Below are 18,211 nucleotides of genomic sequence, written 5' to 3'. Positions count from 1 at the left end.
CTTGGTAGAGGTGTCTGAAGAACAGTTGGTTAAGGGAATTAATGATATTCAAGATCATGCCTGATATGAAGAACTGTAGAGTCCAGCTGGATCATGAGCGGGAAGCCTGGCAAGGGTGATTCAGTTGGAAGAAAATGAAGGTCATGAAAGGCTAGAAGCTAGTGTGAAGCTGAAGAGCCTGCCTGTGAGGAGGGAGCAATAATAATAGCTTTTATTTATGGAGTACTAATGTATGCTACATACTTTTCTACCTTCTTTCTACAGGGTTATTAATCTTATACATTTTCCTTCTTCGTTCTCCTTTAAATGAAGAAACTGCGGATTAGAGAGGTTAAATAACATGTCTAGAGACAAACAATATTACGTGATGGAGTCAGGATCCAAAACCCATTCTTTCTTCTCCAAACCATATTTTTCTTAAGGAGATACAGAGAAAAATGTATTGGGTTAGCCAAAAAGTCCATTTAGTTTTTACCATAAAATAAAAGACACATTTTTCATTTTCACCAATAACTTTATTGATTTGGGTATTTTTAGTATGTTGACTATCTCCTGCTATTGGTTTCTATTGGCTGGGTGGAGGCCACCGGTGCTGCTAAACATCTTCCAATGCATCAGATAACCCCGCTGCAAAAACTTATGTGGCCAAAATGTCAGTAGTTCCAGGAAACTTTGCAAACCACTTTTGACACATTTGATCAGTCACAGTACCTTCTCCATACACTACACAAATCTTTTATTGCATTTTACCTTTAGTTGCGTTTTTACCTTTCTTGAAATAATAAAGCATGAAAATGTTGCATATCTTCTTCTACCTTCAATATTAAAATGGCTTATAAAACTTATTAACAATTTTGCTAAGTTTTTTTTAAATGCATGCTGGTATGCCAGCTATCATAATATAATCTAACAATTGTTTCAAATGAAGTTGAAACAATTTCAACTGGAGCCACTGGAGCTGAGCGCTACTGGAGCCATGGTAGAGAAAAAAACTAAACGAACTTTTTGGTTAACCCAATAGTTATGATGAAAGTGGTAGAAAGACACCAGGATCTTTCATTTAGGCTTTCATAGGTGTATCATTAATTTAACAAATGTTTGCTGAACATTAAGTATGTGCAAGTTATTGTTCTAGGTGCAGAGGTTACAGTCGTGAATCAAATACAAATATCGCTGCCCTCATAGATCTTACATTCTACAAAGGGCAAGGCAGACATTAAACAAAATAAGAAAGTGTGTACCCTGAAAAAGAAGACACTGACTAATAAGTGCTTCTGGTGGTTAACTGGGCTCAAGTTAAAAACAAACAATACCCACCTCGTCCCCCTAAAAAAAGCAAAAACAAAAACAAAACAGATCCTAGTAACCATTTCTACACAGGGGCCTCATACAAACTGCACTTCTGGGAGAAGCCTGTCTTGCGATAGCTGCCTGCACTGTTTCTGCCATCTGAGTCAGTCCTTATAAGAGTTCATGAAATCCTATTTCAACCAATGGGACTGAGGCTTTCTCTATCCAATCAGATCTGCACAGTCCTGAGGAACCAGAGCAGCTTTATTCTCACCGGTCAGAACAGTTCCTATTGGACCAATCAAACCGTGACTATTTGGAGTACTCATTTGGATGAGGACGGGCCAATCAGGGAACGGATTTGGGGACTTCTGTTTGTATAAGCCAGTTCCCCTGGCTGAGAGTACACATTCCCTTTCCACCCAAGTCTGAAGACTGCATCTCCCTGGCTGAGCTGAAACACTGAAAACGTCTCCCTCAGAGAAAGGTAAAAACGCAACTAAAATGCAAAAAAAGATTTGTGTAGTGTATGGAGAAGGTACTGTGACTAATCAAATGTGTCAAAAGTGGTTTGCAAAGTTTCTTGGCACTATTGACATTTTGGCCACATAATTTTTTGCAGCGGGGTTATCTGATGCATTGGAAGATGTCTCCCTCAGAGACGTTTTCAGCACAGTGGAGCAGACCAGTGCAGGCTGGAGCAGACAGGCACAGACCAGAGCAGACCAATCCAATGCAAAGCCCACTGGCAAGAAGCAGAACTGTCTAGCCAGAAAGAGGCCTGGCCCCAGGGCTGCCTCACAGCTGTGCTGTTTTCACAACTGTGCTGTATCACAGTTGAACTGTTTTGTAGTGACTAGTTTTCTTTTTCAGTCCACCAGAGGTGTCCAACATTTTGGCATCTCTGGGCCGACTGGAAGAAGAAGAGTTGTCTTGGGCCACACACGTTAAATACATTGCGGCATGTAATCACACACACGCGTGTGCACACACACACATACGCAAAATCTCATAATATTTTAAGTAAATTTACGATTTTGTGTTGGGCTGCATTCATAGCCATCCTGGCACACATGCAGCTGGCGGGCTGCAGGTTGGACACCTTTGCTTATCCCAAATTGGGAATTCCTGTTGGTGTTGAATTGGTGCTGACCATGGTTTAACAAGAGTTAGTGCTATAGCATATTGGAAGGTGATAGATAAATTCTGTAGAGAAAAATAAAGCAGGCAAGAGGGACAGGAATGTCAGGGGTATGTGCACTTTTAAAGAGGATCTTGAAGGAGGTCGAGGGCACAGAAACATTTTGCATTGGTCCTACACCAGAGGTGTGTTTGATGTATTCCTGGAACTCCTAAGAGGCCATCATCCCTGGACTAGAGTGAATGGAAGAGGAGAAGGTGGTATGCATTCATACTGATATCTCTGACTAACTGGATATCTTGATTCAACAAGGCTTGCTTGCTGTTGGCTTGGAAGTGGAATGTGAGAAGAGTCAAGAATGACTCCAGGATTTTTACTTTAAGCAACTGTAAGGATGGGGTTGTCATTAATACAGTTGGGAAGACTGTAGTCAGAGAGGTTTCTGTGGAGAGTTCAGTTCTGTTCTACACTGCCTAAGTTTTTGAGATGTTTAATATACATGCTAATAGTCAAATCAGCCATTGAACAAGTGAATCTGGAGTTTGTAGGAGAATGGCCCAGGTTGATACATTTGGAAGCTTTCCATATAGAGGAGATCTCCTGAGAAGTAAGTGTAGATGAAGAAAAGGTTGAAGGAATGACCCCTGTAGCATTCCAGTCAGAGATATTAGGAAGAGCAATTCTGTAAGATGATAAGGATTGGGGTGTGGCTATAGAGTAAATTTCATAATTATCCTTAAACACTTATTCAGTACCTATTATTTGCAAGAAACCAAGCTGTTTTGGGAGTTAACATTGCTCCCTTTCTTTATAAGTTGCAAACTGAAAAAAAGCAGTGGAATGCAAATACTAAATAATGGTACAAATATACCAGAGAGCCTTGTTAGAGGACATGGATATAAGAAATGAATTCAGAATGTGCCAGCTACATATAAATACTGATGTAAGCATATGTCAGTCAAGAAACTTGTCAAGGTTTCTTTCATGCACACAGTAGTAATCTGTCTGTTGACCTTGGATTCTTAGGTTGTTTCGGATCTTGGTCCCCTGCCATTATGAGGTTGTGGTTTGGTAACTGTGCCTATGGTCTTTGTCTATCGGTTAAGCCACTGTGAACTAGTTCTGTTTCATTTGACATTTTAACTTTTGTTTCCTACCTTTCCACAATCAGTGGGACTCAAGACTGCTTAAAATAAAACGTTTCCATGTAAAATCAAGCAGAGGTAGCCTTATTTTTTGACTGCTTCTTTCATGAATGGTCTTAGACATTCACATTTATCTTTTGGTTATTAACTTGCTATCCAAAATGCCAAATAGAACTTTAAAAGTAATTTAAACATAAAACCTAGTAAACTGAAGTTTCAGTAAAATATTTTAATTTCAACTTTTGTGTTTTTTTTTTTGCACTAAAATGGATAGTCTTTCATTGGCAGCTGATAGAGGTGGTGTTGCAGGAGACAGTTTAGGAACTGTAAGAAAAATAGGGATTTATTTACTTTATAGGATGGAGGACAGAGAATCTCAGGATTCCATTCTCAGTTCTACCACTGAATGGTTGGCAAAGCTGTTGTCCATTTGTATGTACTGCTGTGTTGTATTTATTGTGAGACACTTGAACATATTAATATACTGAGTGAAAAAAGGCTCTGCCTTGAGTGCAAAGACTGTGTCTTATTAACACGTTCCCTAGTATGTAACAGATACTCAGGTGGTTGTGAGTGAAGGGATTATGTAAGACACTTGACCTTTAGAAAATAAAGCATGAAGAGTTATTTCGCTGTTTAAGAATACTTCTACTAAAGATATATAAATCTCTGTATAGTAGCACCCTCATTTTAGGCTAAACCAAACAAATAATGCTACTCTGTAATAACATGATCACTTTCAAATAGCTCATAATCCTATTCTCTAGTAGTCTGTAAGCAATTCTACTTGAGGAACCAAACTGCCTGAATTTGAATACTGGCTCAACTGCTTCCTAGCTGTGTGATCTAACTTTAGTTTCCTAACTGTCCTTCATTTTCCTCATTTGTAAAATGGAGATAATTGTACGTACATTATTAGTTTGAGATGAAATGAGAATATATAGTGTGTTTGACATACAATAAATATCAATTAATTTTAAGTATTATTTTAAAAATGCTGAGATTAATAGATTAAATGTTTCATTTTCTAGAAAATTGTGTCTGCTGAGTGGTAATTAATGGAAAAACAAAGTCCCCTATGTGAAGAAGGAAAAAAGACTGATAGGCAATATAGTGATGTGTGGGAAGTATCACGATGTGTTGGAAATATAAATAATAGTTTTTGTTGTCCATTTTTTTCCTTTTAATTTGGTTAGTAGATTTTTGTTACATGTTTAAGTATAAGCCAGGCACTGAGCTTCATGAGCATATTACTTTTTGAGAGTCAGAATTGCCTTGTGGTTAAGAGCATGGATTCTGGACCCAGACAGCCTTGGGACAGGTTCTCGCCTCTGCCGCTTACTAGCTGTGTGATCTTGGAAAAATTACTCTATACCTTAATGTTCTCATTTGTAAAATAAGGATGATGATACTTACCTCAGAGATTTTTAATGAGTTAATATTTGAAAAGTGCTTAAAATAATGTCTGGTAATTAGTAACTATAATGTGCTTGTTGAATAAATTAGATATTCAGCAGTAAATATAAAGAAATATTACATTTTGAAATTAATGAAAGATTTTAGCTTTTCAGTGTAGTTACAGGTTCATCCATATTAGGTAGACTCTTTTGCTAGCTTTTCCCTACATCTACCTCCCTAAGCTTCTTTGTTGGTGGAGGAACAGGGAAACTATGTGTTCTCATAAGTCCTTTTAAAAAAAGTTTATGAAACTTTCATTTTTTTAAAATTTATTTACTTTTTAAATACATTTGTCTCTGCCTTCCCCCACCACTTTCCCTTACCCCCTCCCACCTTCCCTCCCTCAGCTCTTCCCCTTTGGTTTTGTCCATGAGTCCTTGCTATATGTTCCCTGCACCCCCCCTTCCCTCTTGTCTCTGTTGATTTCTTTTCCTTTCAGTGTCGCTGGTCATATTTTCCTTGCATCTTTGCATTGTTGGTTAGGTTCCGCTTACAGGTGAGATCATATGGTATTTGTCTTTCGCCCCCTGGCTTATTTCGCTTAGCATGATGCTCTCCAGTTCCATCCATGCTGTCGCAAAGTTTAGTACTTCTTTTTTTCTTTCTGCTGCGTAGTATTCCATTGTGTATATGTACCATAATTTTTTGATCCAATCATCTACTAATGGGCATTTAGGTTGCTTCCAACACTTGGCTATTGTAAAGTGTGCTGCTAAGAACATTGGGGTGCATAGGTTCTTTTGTATTGGCGTTTTGGTGTTCTCAGGGTATAGTCCCAGCAGGGGAATCGCTGGATCAAAAGGCAGTTCCATTTTCAGCTTTCTGAGGAAATTCCACACTGCTTTCCATAGTGGCTGCACCAGTCTGCATTCCCACCAACAGTGTACTAGGGTTCCCTTTTCTCCACAGCCTCGCCAGCACCTGTTGTTTGTGGATCTGTTTATGATGGCCATTCTGACCGGTGTGAGGTGGTACCTCATGGTGGTTTTGATCTGCATTTCTCTGATGGCTAGTGATGCTGAGCATCCTTTCAAATGCCTCTGGGCCCTCTGTATCTCCTCCTTAGAAAAGCATCTGCCCAGGTCCTTTGCCCATTTTTTGATTGGATCGTTTGTCTTCTTGGAGTCAAGTCGAGTGAGTTCTTTGTATATCTTGGAGATCAAACCTCTATCTGATGTATCATTAGCAAATATATTTTCCCATAGGGCTGGCTCCATTTTCATTTTGCTGATGTTTTCTTTAGCCGTGCAGAAGCTTCTTATTTTGATGAGGTCCCACTTGTTTATTCTTTCCTTTATGTCCCTTGCTTTAGGAGACATATCAGTGAAAAAATTGCTGCGTGGGATATCTGAGAGTTTCCTGCCAATGTTCTCCTCTAGGACTTTGATGGTGTTGCGACTTATATTTAAGTCTTTTATCCATCTTGAGTTTATTTTTGTGTATGGTGTCAGCTGATGATCCAATTTCAATTTTTTGCATGTAGCCGTCCAGCTCTCCCAACACCATTTGTTGAAGAGGCTGTTATTGCTCCATTTTATGCTTCTGCCCCCTTTGTCGAATATTAGATGTCCATAGAGACCTGGGCTTGTTTCTGGGCTTTCTATTCTGTTCCACTGGTCTATGGGTCTGTTCTTGTGCCAGTACCAGATTGTTTTGAGTATGGTGGCTTTGTAGTAGAGTTTGATGTCCGGTATTGTGATCCCTCCTACTTTGTGTTTCTTTCTCAAAATTGCTGCGGCTATTCGGGGTCGTTTATGGTTCCATATATATTTTTGAAATGTCTGTTCTATTTCTGTGAAATACGTCATTGGTATCTTAATAGGGATTGCATTGAATCTATAAATTGCTTTGGGTAGTATGGACTTTTTGAGGATATTAATTCTTCCAATCCATGAGCACGGTATATGCTTCCATTTATTTGTGTCTTCCTTAATTTCTCTTTTCAATGTTGTATAGTTTTCTGCATACAGGTCTTTTGTGTCTTTGGTTAAATTTATCCCTAGGTACTTTATCTTTTTTCGTGCTATATCGAATGGTATATTTTTTCTGAGTTCTTCTTCTTCTATTGCATTGCTGGTGTACAAAAACGCCTTTGATTTCTGAATGTTGACTTTGTATCCTGCTGTTTTGCCAAATTCACTTATTAGGTTGACGAGTTTTTTGGCAGAGTCTACAGGGTTCTCTATGTACACTATCATGTCATCTGCAAACAATGATAGTTTTAGTTCCTCCTTTCCTATTTGGATGCCTTTTATCTCTTTCTCTTGTCTGACCGCTGTGGCTCGGACTTCCAATACGATGTTGAAAAGAAGCGGTGAGAGCGGACATCCTTGTCGTGTTCCCAATCTTAGTGGGAAAGCTTTCAGTTTTTGCCCGTTGAGTATGATATTAGCTGTAGGTTTTTCATATATGGCCTTTATTACGTTGAGGAAAGCCCCATTTATTCCCATTTTGCTGAGTGTTTTGATCATAAATGGGTGCTGTACCTTGTCAAATGCTTTTTCTGCATCTATCGAGTTGATCATGTGGTTTTTGTCTTGTCTTTTATTTATGTGATGTATCACGTTTACTGATTTGCTTATATTGAACCATCCCTGCATCCCTGGGATGAATCCCACTTGATCGTGGTGGATAATCTTTTGAATGTATTGCTGGATGCGGTTTGCCAATATTTTGTTGAGGATTTTAGCATCTATGTTCATCAGCGAAATTGGCCTGTAGTTTTCTTTCTTCGTAGGGTCTTTATCTGGTTTTGGGATCAGGGTGATGCTGGCCTCATAGAAGGAGTCTGGGAGTCTTCCCTCCTCTTGGATTTTTTGGAATAGTCTGAGAAGGACAGGGGTTAGCTCTCCCTTAAATGTTTTGTAAAATTCTCCTGGGAAACCGTCTGGCCCTGGGCTTTTGTGTGCCGGGAGTTTCTTGATTACTGCTTCAATTTCCCCAGCTGTTATCGGTCTGTTCAAGCTTTCTGTTTCTTCCTCCTTCAGTGTTGGAAGATTATACTTTTCTAAAAATTTGTCCATTTCATCAAGATTTTCAAATTTCTTGGCATATAATTGCTCGTAATAGTTTCTGATGATCATTTGTATTTCTGTGGTATCCGTTGTTATTTCTCCTCTTTCATTTCTGATATTATTAATTTGGGTCCTCTCCCTTTTGTTCTTGATGAGTCTGCTTAAAGGCTTGTCAATTTTATTAATCTTTTCAAAGAACCAGCTTCTGGATTGGTTGATCCTCTGAATTGTTCTTTTTGTCTCTATGTCATTCAGTTCTGCTCTAATCTTGACTATTTCCTTCCTTCTCCTGGCTCTGGGATTTATTTGTTGTTGTTTCTCCATTTCTTGAAGTTGTAGTGTTAGGTCTTTTATTTGAAATGTTTCTATCTTTTTAAGGTAAGCCTGTATTGCTATGAACTTCCCTCTCAGGACCGCCTTTGCTGTGTCCCATAGGTTTTGGACAGTTGTCTGTTCATGTTCATTTGTTTCCAGAAATTTTTTGATTTCTTCTCTTATCTCATTATTGACCGATTCATTGTTTAATAGTGTACTGTTCAGTCTCCATGAGTTTGCAAGTTTTTGAAGTTTCTCTTTGAGGTTGATTTCGAGTTTCAAGGCCTTGTGGTCTGAGAAAAAGTTTGGTATTATTTCAATTTTCCTGAATTTGCTGAGGCTTGCTTTGTGTCCTATCATGTGGTCTATCTTTGAAAAACTGCCATGAGCATTTGAAAAGAGTGTGTATTTTTCTTCTTTGGGATGTAAGGTTCTATATATGTCAGTTAAGTCTCTTTGATTCAGTGTGTCATTCAGCGCCACGATATGTTTATTAATGTTTTGTTTGGAAGATCTGTCCATTTTTGACAGTGGGGTGTTGAAATCCCCTACTATCAGTGTGTTGCTGTCTATATCTTTTTTGAAGTCATCCAACAATTTCCTTATAAACTTGGGGGCTCCTATATTTGGGAGCATATAAGTTTTCAATGTTGACGTCTTCTTGATAGATTCTTCCTTTAAGTATGATAAGGTGCCCCTCTGGGTCTCTCTTTATGGCCTTTGCTTTGAAATCTACTTTATCTGATACAAGTATGGCAACGCCAGCCTTTTTCTCATGTCCATTTGCTTGGAATATTATTTTCCATCCCTTTACTTTCAATCTGTGTAGGTCTTTTGCTCTGAGGTGGGTCTCTTGTAGGCAGCATATGTGTGGGTCATGTTTTCTTATCCATTCAGCTACCCTGTGTCTTTTGATTGGGGCATTTCGTCCATTCACATTGAGAGATATTACTGATAGAAACTTACTCATCTTTTCTCTTTGTACTTGTGTTCCTCTCTGTCTCATTCTTTTCCTTCATCTGCCTAAACCAGTCCCCTTAGCATATCTTGGAGTGCTGGTTTGGTAGAGATGTATTCTTTTAGCTTTCTTTTGTCTGGGAAACTCCGTATTTCTCCTTCTATTTTAATGGAGAGCCTAGCTGGGTAGAGCAGCCTTGGCGGTAGGCCCTTGCTTTTCATGGCTTGGAATATTTGTTGCCATTCCCTTCTGGCTTGTAGTGTTTCTGTGGAGAAGTCAGCTCCTAGGCGTATCGGGGCCCCCTTGTATGTTACTTTCTCCTTCTCCCTTGCTGCCTTGAGGATTCTCTCTTTGTCTTTGACATTTGCCATTTTAATGATGATGTGTCTTGGAGTGGACCTCCTTGAGTCCCTCTTGAGTGGGGTCCTCTGTGCCTCCTGGATCCATGAGGGCCTTTCTCTCCTCAAATTAGGGAAATTTTCCATCATTACTTTTTCGAGGAGGTTCTCTATTCCTTGCTCCTCTTCTTCTCCTTCTGGTATCCCTATTATACGGATATTATTGCGTTTCAGGTTGTCCTGCATTTCCCTAAATGCTTCTTCATTCTTTTTGAGCCGTTTTTCCATTTCTTGTTCTTTCTGGGAGCTTTTTTCTACCTTGTCCTCCATCTCACTGATTCGATCCTCGGCTTCATCCAGCCTGCTTTGGATTCCTTCTACTGTGTTCTTCAATTCAGAAATGGTATTCTTCATATCCTCTTGTGTCTTCTTGATAGTTTCTATGTCCTTTTCCAGGCTGATATAGTTTGCGGTATGATCCTGATAGTTTCTCTGCAGTTTCTCATAGTTCTCTTTGAGCTGGCTGAGCTCATTGAGCTTCCTTAGAACCATTGTTTTGAATTCCATATCTGATAGTTCCCTTGCCTCTATTTCATTTAGCTCTCTCTGTGGGGAGTCCCCTTTTCCACTCATTGGATGAGAACTTCTTTTTCTTCCCATTTTTGTGAGAGTCTGTTAAGTATTTTTGTCCTTTACTTTTCTTTCTGGGCTTGCCTCTGATGATGTCAGTTGTTGACCCTGTAGGGCCTTGGATTGTTTGTTTGAGCCTTCCAGCAGTCTAATGCCTGTGTCTGACTCCTGCTTGGAGCAGCTCTGTGACCCCTTCGGTCAGGGCTGGGCTATTTTTTGGGATCTCTCACGCGGGCTCCTTGAGTGCGTTCCCAGCGCGGCAGGGTCCCCCACCTGCCTGGTCTCGCATGTGCTTTCCCCAGACCAGGGGGCTTATTCGCGACCTCCCGTACTCATCTGGCCTCCCTGGCACGCGAGCTTCACGGCACTGGTCAGTTTAGGGTCTTCTATTGTGTGTTTTCCCCGCTTTTGGCTCTTTGGGTGCGTTGCTTGCCCTCGCCAAATGGGGACTACAGAAATGGGAGGAAATCAGCTCTAGGACTCTCCGGTTAATCCTGTTTCTGGTCTCTCCTCCAGGGACTCTGGGCAGCTCTACTTATTTTGTGGGCTGCTCCGCAATCGCGGCGGGTAGGTCAATTTACGCCTGCCCTTGCCCCTCTGTGCACTCCCTCGCAGGCCGTATGGGTGCCAGTCTGTGTGAGGCCTTGCCGGCAGGTGCAAGCGTTCGCCAGCCCGCGTGGGTCACACACACGCTCGCCAACCCTCGCCGGTTACTCGGCGCAAGTGTGCGCGCCTGCTCTGGGTGTTTTGGGGGTGTCTATGTTTGCTTTTCAACTTTTGGCTCTTTGGGGGTGTAGCCTCTTCCCGCGCAGTGGAGACTACGGCAAGGAGAAGGAGTTGGGACTCTCCGGTTCCTCCTCCCGTTCTTTCCCCAATGCCTCCGTTTCTAGTCTCCCCTCAGGGGCCTCTGGGCAGTTCTGTGACCCCTTTGGCCAAGGATCCAACCCCTGTGCGGACTGCGTTTCAATCGCAGGCAGTCTGGTTCATGCGCACTCCGCTTCTGCCTCTTTGGGGTAGCGCCTTTCCAGCCCACAATGGAGACTACCGAACGGGGAGGGAGTCGGGACTCCCCAGTTCCTCCTCCCGTTCTTTCCCCAACGCCTCTGTCTCCAGTCTCTCCTCAAGGCTCTCCCAGCCAGTCTGCACTCAGCCCCGTAGCTCACTCGCGTACAAGCTGTGTGCGGAGCGCACAAAAGGCAGGTTAATTGATTCCCTTATGCCTGAGCGAGATGGTAGCTGCAGAGTGGGAAGTGCGTTATCATCCGGGCTCCACCCGCCGCCGTGTCAGTTCTCTTCTCAAAGTTTTCCTCACCATTCTTTTCCCAGGCACCAGCCCACCCTGCTGCCGCCTCTACCCAGCGATCAAGGAGGGTGGCTGCCGCTGCAACTTTTGCGTTTGCCCCTTAAATGTCTTTTTGCATCCCCAGCCACCTGTCTCTGACAGAGAACACCCCTAAGCTTTTTGGGGTTGCGTTTTGTCTGTATTTTCTCGGCTTTAGCTGCTGTAGTTTAGGGGTTCCTGTTTATGATTCAGACCCCGTTCTTCTCGGGGGGGACGCTAACTGGCCGTTTCAATGTCCCTCTGGTGCCAGTGCCTGTGCGCACCCAGCCCACCCTCTCGAGCCTCCACTGCAATTCTCACCCGTTGGGATGTGTGAGAGTAGAATCCACTGTCCGCGGCACCAAGGCTCCTCTCCCACTATCGCTCCACTGCTTTCCAGGTGATTACTCCATTATTTAGTTGCAATTCCAGTTTGGTTTTGGGAGGAGGTCAGCGTGACTCCCTTTCACTCCTCTGCCATCTTTCCAATCTACTTCTGAAACTTTCATTTTTGACTGGACTCAGAGGTAGAAGCTTTAAGGACAGTATAGGTCTCTTAGCAGTTTGTTCCTTTTTTTTCCTCCAGTCCTCCTTGGTCTATAAAGGGAATGACCCAACTTGGTAGCAGGTAGACACGACCATGGGTGAAGACAGTCTGCTTTGTTTGGAAACCTTGTTTGTTCCCACAACTGATTTGAACTGCATAACCCATCCATTCTTCTCCCAGAGCATCAGCAGTAACTTCTGTGGCCATGCTTCTCATAAAAGGTACAAATCTTGTGTTTATCATCCTCTTCAATGAGTTTCTATCATCCAGTGGCTGGGAAAGAGATGTTCAGCTTCATCCTGAAGCAGCTGACTGCCTCTGAGAAGCCACAAAAAAGGATTATATTTTTTAATTACAGTTTACATTAAATATTATTTTGTATTAGTTTCAGTTGTATAGCATAGTGGTTAGGCAAGCATAATTTACAAAGTGTTCACCTGTTATTTCTAGTGTATACCTGGCACCATACGTAGTTATTACAATATTGACTATATTCCCTATGCTGTACATTACATCCTGGTAACTACTTTGTAATTTCCAATCTGTACTTCACAATCCCTTTATCTTTTTCACCCAGTAACACAACCCTGCCTCTCCTGGCCATCATCAGTCTCTGTTTTGTTTATTTCTGTTGTTCTTTAGATTCCACATATAAGTGAAATCATATGGTATTTGTCTTTCTCTAACTGACTTATTTCACTTAACATAGCACTGTAGAGGTCCAGCCATGCTGTCACAAACTGGAGGATTTCATTTTTTTTTCAGGGCTGAGTAATACTCCATTGTATACATGTACCAAAGCTTTTCAATCCACTTGTCTATTGATGGTCACTTAGGTTGCTTCCATATCTTGGCTATTATAAATAATGCTGTGAATATATTGGTGCATATATTCTTTCAAATTGGTGTTTTTGGTTTCTTTGGATATAAACCCAGAAGTGGAATTGCGAGGTCATAATGCAGTTCTATTTTTAATTTTTTGAAGACCCTCCATACCATTTTCCATAGTAGTTGCACCAGTCTTCATTCCTACCAACAGTGCATAAGTGCTCCCTTTTCTCCCCATTCTCACCAACACTTGTTTTTGATTTATTGGTAATAACCATTCTGATAGATGAGAGGTTCTATCTGATTGTGGTTTTAATTTGCATTTCTCTGATGATTAGTGACACTGAGCATCTTTTCATATGTTTTTTTTTTCTTGCCATCTGTATGTTCTCTTACAAGAAATGTTCATTCATGTCCTCTGCTCATCTTTTAATTAAATTTTTTGGTGTTGAGTTCTATAAATTCTTCATAAATTTTGAATATTAACCCCTTATCTGGTGTATCATTGGCAAATATGTTCTCTCATTCAGTAGGTTGCCTTTTCATTTTATTGATAGTTTATTTGCTATGCAGAAACTTTTTAGTTTAATGTAGTCCTATTTGTTAATTTTTCTTTTGCTTTCCTTGCCTGAGGAGAGATATCAGAAAAAAATATTACTAAGAGCATTGTCATAGAACTTACTGTCTATGTTTATTTCTAGGAGTTTTATGGTTTCAAGTCTTACATTAAATCTTTAACACATTTTGAGTTTATTCCTATATATGGCGTAAGAAGGTGGTCTAGTTTTATGTTTTTGCATTTATCTGTCCAATTTTCCCAACACCATTTTTGAATAGAGTGTCTTTACCTCACTGTGTGTTCTTGCCTCCTTTGTCATAAATTAATTAATCATATAGGTGTGGGTTTATTTCTGGGCTCTATTCTTTTCCATTGTTCTTTGTCTGTTTTCTGCCAGCAAGTACTATGCTGTCCTGATTATTACGGCCTTGTAATTTAGTTTATATCAGGTAGCATGATACCTCCAACATCATTCTTCTTTCTCATGACTGCTGTGGCTATTTGGAGTCTTCCATGGTTTTATGTAAATTTTTGAATTATTTGTTCTAGTTCTGTGAAAAATGCTATTGGTATTTTGATAGGAATTGCATATAGATTGCTTTGGATACTATGGACATTTTAATGATGTTAATTCTTTCTATTTATGACCACTGTATATGCTTTTGTTTGTATCTTCTTCAGGGTTTTTTTTTTTTTTTCGGTGTCTTCTAATTTTCTCATTTTAGGTGTTTTACCTTTTTGGTTAAATTTATTCCCTTTTTTTGATGCAATTGTATTTTTTTGATGCAATGTAAATGGGACTGTTTTCTTAGTTTCCCTTTTAGATAATTCGTTAATAGGTTTCTAAAAATGCAACCAATTTCTGAATATTTATTTTGTATCCTGCTACTTTACTGAATTCATTTATCAAGTCTAGTACTTTTTCCTATATATAGTATCATGCCATCTGCAAATAATGATAGTTTTACTTCTTTTTCCAATTTGGCTGCCTTTTATTTTTTCATGTCTGATCACTATAGATACAACTTTTAGAACTATGTTGAGTAAGAATGGTGAAAGCAGATATCCCCTGTTTTATTCCTAATCCATTACATATGATATTAACTGTAGGTTTGTCATATATGGCCTTTATTATGTTGAGTATGTTCCCTCTAGTCCCAGTTTGCTCGGAGTGTTTATCGTAAAGAGGTGCTAGATTTTTGTTAAATATTTTTTAGCATCTATTGATATGATCAAATGATTTTATTCTTTATTTTGTTTATGTGGTCTATCATGTTAATTGTGGATACTGAACTGACTGCATTCCAGGAAGACATCCTACTTGATGCTGGTGTATGATCTTTTTAATGTATTGCTGAATTTGGTTTGCTAATACTTCGTTGAGGAATTTTTCATCTATGTTCATCAGGGATACATTGGCATATATTTTCTTTCTTTATAGTGTCTTTATCTGGTTTGGGAATCAGGATAATGCTGGCCTCATAAAAATGAGCTTGGGAGTTTCCCTCTTGAAATTTTTTGGAATAGTTTGAGAAAAATTTCTTCTTTGACTGCTCGGTAAAATTCACCTGTGAAGTCATTGGGTCCAGGCCTTTTGTTGTTTTGGGGTTTTTTTTTGGAGTATTTTTTTGATTAGTGCTTCCATTTTGTTAGAGGTAATCAGTCTGTTAACTTTTTTTGTTTCTTCTTTATTCAGTTTTGTAAGCTTACATATTTCTAGAAATTTATCCCTTTCTTCCACATTGTCCAATCTGTTGGCATATAGATGTCTGTAATTATTTTCTTCAAAAAAAAATTTTTTTTTAATTTATTGCCCTGACTTCTGTGGCTTAGTTGGTAGGGCATCATCCCACAAACTGAAACGTTGCTGGTTTGATTCTCAGTCAGGACACATGCCTGGGTTGCAGGCCAGGTTTCCTCTTGAGATCGTATGAGAAGCAACCAGTCAGTGGTCTCTTCACACATTGATGTTTCTCTCCTTCTCTTTTTACCTCCCTTCCCTTCTCTCTAAAAACAAAATTTTTCTCTTAGGACTTCTTTTACTGCGTTCCATAGATTTTATGTTGTTGTGTTCTCACTTTCATTTGTTTCAAGGTATTTTTTGATTTTTTTATTGATTTCATTGTTAATCCAGTCACTATTTAGTGACTTGCTGTTTAGCTTCCATGTGTTTTCATGTTTTTTCAGTTTTTTCTTGTAATTTATTTTCTATTGTTGTGGTTAGAGAAGATGCTGGATATGAGTTTAATTTTTTTAAGTGTATGGAGACATGTTTTGTCTCCTCACCTGTGATCTATTCTAGAGAATGTTCCTGTGTACTTGAAAAGATGTTATATTCTGCTGCTTGGGGTGAAATGCTCTGAAAATATCAATTAAGTACATCTGGTTCAGTTTGTCATTTAACGCTGTTGTTTCCTTGTTGATTTTCCGTCTGGAAGATCTATGCAATGATGTCAACGGGATGTTAAAATCCCTTACTATGACTATTATCGATCTCTTTTTTTTTTTTTTGTCCATTAAGATTTGATTTCTATATTTAGGCCCTCCTGTGTTGCGTACATAAATATTTACAAGGGTTATATTCTGTTTTAGGATTGATTCCTTTATCATTATGTACTGTCCTTTTTTTGTCTCCTCATTTTGACTGTTTCTCTATAATTTTGTCTATTATGTAGACCTGCTGTGTCTGCCAGTTTTGGTATGCTGGCCTTATGTAGAAGGTATCCTGTGGGGTTCAGTAGTGCAGTCTTTATGATTTCCTGAGCAAGGTGATTTTGAAAGGTCCCTTGCATGGTTTAGGTTAGCCCTTCTGTTGTAGTTGGGTCTTGATTGTTGATGGCCTCTTTTTTCATGAGGTTGACTTTTAGACTTGCTGACTGTGAGGACTGACCCTGATCACAGTGTGTGAACTGTTGTACAGGTGCTGACCCCACAAAGTGGAATTTGCCTAGTAGGGGCTGGTGCCCTCCAGGATCTCCCTTTGGATGTGCCAGGTGTGGGGCTGATTGGGTCATGCTGTGATGTGGTCCGAAGTCAACCCCTCTGGGTGTGTTGGTTCTGGGCCTCTTGGGTGGGTTTCCCTGGTAGGCCAGCTCTTTTCACATCTACACTTTTACTTCCAGTCTCGTTGTAGCTTCTTCTCTAAATCCTTGATTATAAGACTTTTCTGTTCAGCTAGTCTACAGTTGGTTATTCAGACTGATTGTCCCATGATTCAGTTGTAAGTCCAGATTGGTCCTTGGAGGAGGTAAGTGTAACATCTTCCTATTCTGCTGCCTTCTTGGCTCTCTCCGTAAATTCTTTATGTGACAGGATCACTTTCCATTGTTCAAGAGTAGGTTTCCCAGTTGTAATTTCAAAGTATTTATAGATTAAGTTACTTTTGTTATTATAAGAGGTTAACCTCTTAAATATTTTGGAATAATGAGTTGAATATTTCAAGTGCTAAGAAACTGTTCTTCCTAGGTGTGGAACAGTTTTATAGATTTTATTTGGGTATAAAGTAAGTAATTGTGGGAGTTTGTGTGGAAGAAGATTTAAAGCACTGGAGAAGCAATAAAAAGTATTTTCCTAATGCCAGTTTTCTTCTTGACTTGAAAAAATTGTTGTTGCAGTAATATCCTTAGGCGGTTTTTCAGCATTTGTCTTTTGGGGATTGGGGATTGGGGATTGGGGATTGAGGACTGGGTGTTAAACCTCACAACTCAATATTTCAGGTAGATGCCAGATCTTAGTTCAACTATTGATCTTCAAGTTAAGAGAGGTTGTTGATTTTTATAATTCATTGAGGAGGTTAGTGTAATATAAGAGTGAAGAGTGGGAGTGAAGAGAAATCTGTAGTTTAGTAACTGTTTTTCTTCTGCGTAGTATAACAGCAAGTTTATGTTTTGTTTTTTTTTTTCCTGGAAACTTCTATTTTGTATTTTTATTTTATTGTGGCAAGACACTTAGCTTGCAATATGTCCTCTTGACAAATTTTAAGCCTACAGTACATTATTGTCTACTTACAGGTCAATGTGTGGCAGATCTCCAGAGGTTGTTTATCTTATTTAGCTGGAACTTTATGCCTATTGATTAATAACTTCCCATTACCTTCTCTCCCAGTCCCTGGTTACCACCATTCTTGTTTTTTAATTTTGTGAATTTGACTATTTTAAATAACTTTTATGTAGGTGAACTCATGCATTACTTGTCTTTCATATTCCCTTTTTTTATATTTTAATTTTTTCAATTACAGTTAACATTCTATATTATCTTAGTTTCAGGTGTTATAGCCTAGTAGTTAGACATTAAATAATATAAAAAATGGAGGGCCAGCAAGATGGCAGAGGAGTGAATGGAAGTCACAATGACTTCCTCCTAGGACCAATCTGGAATTACAACTAAATTGCGGAGAAATCACCTGGAACAAACAACTGAACAATAGCAAGAGAGGAGCCTTATGACCTTGGACAGACAGAAGAATCAGCTGTAGCACAACCTGACTGGTAGGGAGTATGGTAGAGACTTGAGAAGGCTCACTGGGTGCCCACAGGCAGCAGTGCCAGATGGATATTTAAACGGCCAGTTGGATCCCCCTGAGAAGAGTGGGGTCTAAACCTTAAGTGGGGACCCCCAGCCTGCAGCACCAGAGCCCAAAAAGTACACAGATAACAGCCAGCTTTGAA

The 18,211-nt window shown here is 39.7% G+C and overlaps 1 protein-coding gene across 6 annotated transcripts in view; it reads left to right on the top strand.

Annotated features, from left to right (window-relative positions):
* Positions 1-18,211, top strand: part of PEAK1 (pseudopodium enriched atypical kinase 1) — a 241,051-nt gene that overhangs the window by 4,714 nt on the left and 218,126 nt on the right. Inside the window, exon 1 of one of the 6 annotated variants that reach the window (XM_054592029.1) lies at positions 510-1,777. The exons of the other annotated variants lie outside the window; for them this stretch is intronic. The gene's annotated coding sequence lies outside the window, so the exon portion shown is untranslated. Of the gene's footprint in view, positions 1-509; positions 1,778-18,211 lie in introns of those variants that run through there. 6 annotated transcript variants of the gene reach the window in all.

This window comes from Pteronotus mesoamericanus, unplaced genomic scaffold (genome assembly GCF_021234165.1).
Source record: "Pteronotus mesoamericanus isolate MK-2021 breed Mesoamerican mustached bat unplaced genomic scaffold, CSHL_Meso_final scaffold_31, whole genome shotgun sequence".
NCBI lineage: Eukaryota > Metazoa > Chordata > Mammalia > Chiroptera > Mormoopidae > Pteronotus > Pteronotus mesoamericanus.
This window is presented reverse-complemented; position numbering and strand designations above follow the sequence as displayed.